Here is a 7,417-nt window from a genome sequence, read left to right as displayed (position 1 = left end):
TAAGAGACAGCCAATATTTTGGGCCTGGCCCTCCAAGTTCTATGAATACTCAGGACATGAGGGAACCTTCTCTGTGACATCCTATAAGTTGGTGAGTCCCCAACCTCCTGACCAGGGAGATTGTTAGACCAAGGAGAGTGAAAATCAATGGTGTATTGTGTACGTAAGGAGAATCACCAATAGAGAAATGTCTTCCTTGCTTTCACAGAAGGTAACTTGGTCAAGCAATGGCCATGACTCACACAGGTAGCTGACACTGACAGAAGAATGGAGAGGCACTTTACACAGTTCCAAGGTAAATACTAAGGAGACTTAATTGACCTTGAGTGATAGCAAGATGTTAATTTTAATTAATTGAGTCTCATGTTAAGTTTATCTTGAAAATCCATCAGAAAAGTATAACCAAAGTTATATAAAATAGTGTCATAACAATAAGCTAAATACAGGAAGGGACTCCAATCACTAAATCCTTTTGAGAGTTTCCAGTTGCACTGGTAACTGACCACTCCTCTGGATAATTAAGAGCAAATTAAAATTGTAAAATTTATAAAGGTTCATCAAAAAAGGAAGATCATCAAAAATTAGAGAACCTATGAAAAAATACAAGACTTCAACAGTACAGAAATCTAAGAGACAGTGGGTTACAATCGTCATTCCAGTGCCATAAAACCAACTTGACTCGTTCCCCAAACTGCTTTTCCATTCTGATGCTCCTGTTTAATTTCTCAAAAATGCATTTAAACTTGGCTAGAGGCTGCCAAACATGAGGCAATGAGGCAGTTAAATCCAACCATGAATATGCTAGATTCTTTCTACTGGGATCCACCAGATCAACCTCATAAAGAGAGTCCATAACTGGTAACCTACAACAGGACTTTTACCTGAAATCATTAGATTAGCTCTCTGGAGTAAGCCTCTCCCTTTACATTGAACCTTTTCATGTTGAAGCACTTATGATAGAAACTATACCCAGTCTCTAATAACTGCAGTTAGGGATAGCTTTTCAGAGAAAAAAAATATTGTAAACATAACTGCAGTTAAGGATACCCCTTGAGAGGAAAAAACATTATAAACAACTATAAATATCACACTTAGGCAAGGATGATCGTTCAATATAAAAGACAATTATGATAAAAGGGTGATCCTACAACACAAGACAATTATGACCAAAGATACATTCACAAAAGGCCAGGCAGTAAGAAAAAGAGCACATCAATCTATTAAAAATCAAATAAATAAGAAAAAAGGAGGAATATGATTGCACCTCCACAAACATAATTAAACTTTGATACTTTAAAATATTTTTTTTTTAAAACTTGCTAACCAGGTACTTGGGATCGCCACAGGTCATCGGCTATCCTTCCTCCTCACCTTGCCAGTCCTGGGGCAGCGACAGATCATCAGCTGTCCCTCCCTCTCATTTCCTGGACCTGGGAAGTTCCTGGATTATCAGCGGCCCCTCCCCTCTCAAACTCCTCCCCTGAAATGGCTGCGGATATATAGATGGCTGTCCTTTCTCCTCACCCCATCCTGGACATGGGGTTGCCACAGATGATCGACTGTGCCTCCCTCATGACTCCTGAACTTGGGATAGCTCCTGATCATCACTTGCCCTTCCTTCTCACCCTTCTGGACCTGGACCAGTTGGGGATTATCAAATGACCTTCCTGCAAGATTCTCAGACCTGGGATGGCCACAAATCTTTGGCTGCTCCTCTCTCTGCCCCAGATATAGGATGGCAGCAGCTCATTGGCTGCCCTTTCTCCCACTCGACCCCCAGACCTTGGATAGCGGTAGATTAACCTTGATGGAGACTGAGTAAACATTCATCCTAGGCCAAGACCTTCATGAGAATACTATCGCAGGAGAAAGAAATTAGATGAATTATGTCACTAGAAGTAGTCTTTGGAGGATGAACCCAGTTGGGTCTTGCATGTTAGAAAATGAGACGTCTCCTCCAAACTTGGAGATAGATGATAGGCTACTCAGGGTCATCTTGGAATATACTGTCAAACAGATATTTTTCTGTATGAAGTACAATAAAATCTAAGTGTCTATACTATCATCAATCCTGGCCTTGTTTTTATCAGGATCTCATTCTATGTTTCCAAAGTGTGGCCTCTTAAATGAAAGGATGACATCAGATGATAATTAGAAAATTCCTTGAAATCTACTCACATACAGAAAAAATTACCAGTATATTTTACAACCACTTTTTACCTTGTGTGGGATATATTAAGAAAAAGTTGAACTTTTGAAGACTTAGCTTTAAAATCATCATTTTATTCCCATTAACATGCAATAATTTTAGGTATTGATGGAATTCATTGTGTTATTTCAAAACATGGGTACTACATGGTATATTCCAATCCCACAGCCTTGATTTAAGGCTTTTCCACATCCTATTAATCACTATTCTATGTTCTGATTGACTTCAATAGCTTCCACATATTTAATCTATCAAGTTTTAATCAATGATACTTGTTTAAATGTTTAAAAAAAAGCAACATAACTGAAAAATATCTTATAATAGAACTATAATAGGACTACAGTGAATTCATCAGATCAAATAAAGTAAAAATAATTATATCAAGAATAACAGAACAGTAATTAAATAATGTTGTAACTAACTATATTTCCTCCTATAAATGAAAATAATATGTTTGAAAATTTTTGAATCCTATTTTTTAGTAATTTACAAAACAATCTGTGAAATCAGCATTTTTACTGTGTTAGTGATCTGATTAAAATAAACTTGTATTAAAATTTGATTGATGTTATTCTTCATTTGCAATCGATTTTCTTCACTGTGGAGTTATTCCATTTACCTGATTCAAATACCCTGAAACTATGCTTTCCCTCAGAGTATGGTTATTTTGAAATCAATTATAAAACATTATTTTGATACACTGGTCCTATTAATATTCAGTAGATTCATCTTTTTATTTTAGGAAAAATAAAACAAGATTTCTTAACAAAATAATAAGGGAATATCATTGTTTCATATATCCTATATCATGATCTTCAAAGTAGAGTATCAGACATAGACCAAAAAGATTTTTACAAAGAAAAAACAGATAATATCACAAAAATTTCTTCATTATGATCTAAGGTAAACTAGTAATGTAAATGAAACAAATTAGCGCATATAAAATACTTTTGAAAGCACTGAATAGATAATTCTAAGAAGCATTTGAACTTCCTTGTTTGTATTTATATCTCTTCTATATTTTGAGTTTCTCACTTAAGAGAAATGATTCATTTATAACTTCATCTTTGCCTAAACTGAACTATTTCAAAAGATTTCTGGAGAAAATTTGGTACTTATGAAGAACAATTCTTTAAAATTGTAAGTTTTTATTGCTTTAGTATTTTTGACGTTGTGCACACATTTTATTTTTGGTTTTTATATTCTCTCAGAGTTGATGACATCCTTTCATCACATCTTAACAAAAAGCAGTACAAATTGCTATCATTAGAAATTCATCATGCACTTCTTGGTTGTTGACATTTTTGCCTCAAAAACCCTGTTACAGCATGGCTTTAGACACCACACGTCTTAAAGTCTGCTAAATCGACTTGTTTCTTCTGGAACTGAACTTCCAAAATTCATGAAAAAAAAATCAGCATTTCTTTTGTAGTATGTCATCATCTGCCTGTAGATCCATTTAAATCAGCTAAATGTTGTATTTTTGAAACAAATTTTAATTATTGAAAGATATTTGAGAAATTATTTTCAATTTTGAACCTTTTAAAACTATGAAGGCTACTATCAGAGTTTCTGCAGCTGGCTCTAATCTGCCAGGTGATAAGCGCGTGATAGAAAGAAAGCGTAAGAGGCAGAGTGGCAGTGCAGGGGGGATCCAGAACGACCAATTGCTCTTGGGAACAAAAAACCACAAGGCAACAAAAACCTTGACATTCATTTATTGAGGAGGGCATTATCAGATGACTCTGAGGGCAGTGATGATCTTAAACTAAGGAGGATTTTTCCTGAAGTATAATGGCATCACAGGACCACTAAAGGCCTCCTGGCCCTCACCTCAAGGTATAATTCGTGGTTCCCAACAGGCAACAAAAATTTGTGAGTATCGTTGCTGAGAAACTCTTTATTAACAGCTTAAAGACTCCATTTTATGTTTTGCCCTCAGAGTTAGGCCCAGAGCTTTTAAGGTGGGCATCCATGTCATCCACAATTTACATTCGTATTTAGGTTATTCTCATGGAAAAGAACTTAAACTTTTTTAAAATAATTGCTAATTCGATAAACTGTAGTTCCAAAAATCATGAGCAGTTTCCACATTGCTATTTTGAAAGTGAGAAAACCTATTCCAAAGAGGGGAAAGGGGCATGCCCAGATCACCAAAAAATATTAAGTAGAAGTCTTAATAAAAACGCATTCTTGTGAAACTGTACATACATAACTTAGAGCCATCTAGTTTTCTTTAGATTATAATTTGAATCATTGCAGTAAACTTTATTTAATGGTTATTGCCATAATGAATGCTGAGACACTACTTTTGAAAATGACATTCATTGCAGTAAATTATAATGTCTTTTAAGATTTTTTTCTACTTACTTCATTTAAGACTTCAGTTACACATCCAGGGTCACAAAGATAAACAATGCATTACACAACCAACTATTAAAACAGCAATATATCATCTTATACATACAAGAGTCACATGTAAGTGTAGATGATTAAAAATATGTGAAATAAGTTATAAAACTAAATCAAACAATACTAAGAATATAGTTTTGTGTTTATTTAAATCCTGAAAATTTAAGAACATGTAATAACAATGCTTATCTCTGAGTTACCAAAAAATGCCAATAGAAGGCTATCATTTTTATAACTTGAAGCTATTGGCATTTAACATTTAAGCAAATGAGTGAATGACACTGATCTGGTTTGTAGCTTCTTTTGCAGAGCAATCTCCAGTTACCATACACTATAGTGATACACAATTTGCCACATCTTCTCTCTGATATTATTATGTTTAGTTTTGTAAAAAAAAAAAAAAAAAAGTGACAAATGCTTTCAAAATCTTATCTATGGCTCATTAAAAAGTTGCAAGAAAGAATGGAAGAAAGGCAGAAAAGGAAGGAAGGAAGGAAGGAAGGAAGGAAGGGCAGAGGGGAGGAAGAGAGGGAAAGGAAGTGCTTCCTGTTATATTTCTTCAGATAGCATTTTTTGAAAATTGTTCCACAGATCTGATTCTATAAACTCTGTAAAAATAAAGTCTTGAAATACATAAAACACAGAATTCATGTAGTATTTTCATGCTTAAAATTTTAGGAATTAAAAGAATTAATAAGTTCAATTTATTCAGAGATTCTGATACATTCACTTCCTAGTTGGAATATTTTTCAGTTATATCAAATTTAGATATGTTTCTGCAAATCCACCTTATAAGAAATGTTTCAAGACAGTGTTATAAGATATGCATTATAAGACTGTGATATACCTTTACCATTTTAGCTTATGATGCAAAACAAGTTCTTAAAGAATTCAAGGCAGCAGACTAAGAACAAATGAGGAAAAACTATCCCCAATCTTTAATTACTTTTTTTTTTTTGCAAAGGTTTATTCCACACAGAAGAGCTCAGTCCTTCTTAGTAGCTGCCTTCCTCATGGCGACCAGCACAGTGGTCAGCTCCTTGAAGTATTTTTGGCTGAGAAATGCTTCCACACTCTTTTCTTGATGTATTTGAGGGTTCATTTGTCCTTGGAGACCTTGAACAGCTCCATGGTGCCCCACTCTCAGGGGACGAAGCCTCACAGCTCTCAGATCACGTCTTGCAGGAGCAAATTTGGCATGCTTGGAGAGGCATGCAAGGCTGTGGCTGTGCCTCTGTCTGCTCGTGTTCTTTGTGGTCTGCTCCTGTTCTTTGTCACCTTGTGGCCCTTGTGGAGTCCCATGGTGACTGGGTAGTACAGAACCATGGCTGCTGTTCTTCAATGGTTGCATCAGCAGAAAGATAAGTGCCATGTGGAACCCTGGGATACCTCTGTAATTATTTTTAACTGATGAAAAGTGGAAAGGGAGAGGCAAAGAAAAAAAGAAAAAGGAAGAGGAGGAGGAAGAAGAGAAGGGAAAAGGAAGCAAAGCCAAGGATAAAAGGTAAAGGAGGAGAAGGGGAACAATAAGAAGGGGAAAGAAGGGCAAAAAGGGAAGTGGAAGAAGAATAAATAAAATCTATATGTCTATGTACCTGCTTCTAAAGATTATAAGATGCATGTACTGGAAATGTGTACTAATGAAAATTTTAAAATACTTTTAAAATTTTTTATTTATGCTTAGTTGTCTTATTTCTTTTTCTTTGTACCAAATGTCACCTGTCCCTTTCTAAGTGTAAAAATTTTACTGTTTGTATAGTATTGGAAAATTGATTTAACACTAAAAATCTAAACTCATTGGATTGCACCCATTTTATCTATTTTCTACTAAGAGGAAGCAGAAAAACTGAGTAAAATTCATGAATTATGTTGGAATAATAAATTGTTACAGTTTTCGATCTTATTTTATATTAAGTAATCAATTCATTGATCTTTTATTTTCAAGAAAACTAGGACTATTAATCTTAAATAACATCGTACTTTCACAGCAATTAATAAAATAGCTTGTGTAATTTATCTTTTTTTAGTATTACTGTGGTATGCAATTATACAAAGCTGGGTCAGCTGGAGTACAATGTACATAGCAGGAAATAAAATTAGAAATAAATAACAGCCTAGCTAGCAAATAAAATATAATGACTGTTTAAACTTGAGTTTATAGTCATTGTCAGGGATTAAAAGATGAGTTTCAAAAATCATGAAAGACTAAACAAATCAAGGATTTTGCTTATTTAAGTGATATGTCTTCAATCACATTTTACAGTGATCTTTCTATTTTATATGTTCAGAGTAGTTTCTAAGAAGACATGGTAAAATCAAAGAAATAAATCACTATGCCACAGGATAACCAAAAAAAGATATGATTTAATTATTCAAATAAATTAAGGATATAACTGAAAGGACATGCTGATGTTTTATGTATTAAGTAAAAGTAAGAAGCAAATTTTGATATTAAGGTTCTCTTGGCAGTCATAAAAAGAATTTTGAACTTTTCATTAAATAAAGTGAAAAAGCCCATGAACAGTAAAACTTGACTTTGAGAAATCCCCAAATATTTAAATGTGGTCAGGTAGACCTTTTTTATACATCAATCTGGCATGGAGGAAATTCAAATTGTAATCCTGTGTAGGTGGAGATCATAGTTTAACAGGCTGTTGTAATCATCAACAGAAAACTCAGATTAAAAAAAAGACTGAGCCTTGAGAACAGAAACACTGCAAGCGGAAGACCCCTGTACACACAGTATATATGCAACTGACAGTGACTGGACATTTTAGCCCAGGAGCTAAAATGAAA

The sequence above is a fragment of the Cavia porcellus genome, unplaced genomic scaffold, assembly GCF_034190915.1.
Source record: "Cavia porcellus strain 051 isolate PalLab524CR breed Dunkin Hartley unplaced genomic scaffold, mCavPor4.1 scaffold_5, whole genome shotgun sequence".
Classification (NCBI taxonomy): domain Eukaryota; kingdom Metazoa; phylum Chordata; class Mammalia; order Rodentia; family Caviidae; genus Cavia; species Cavia porcellus.
Note: the sequence above shows the minus strand (reverse complement) of the source record.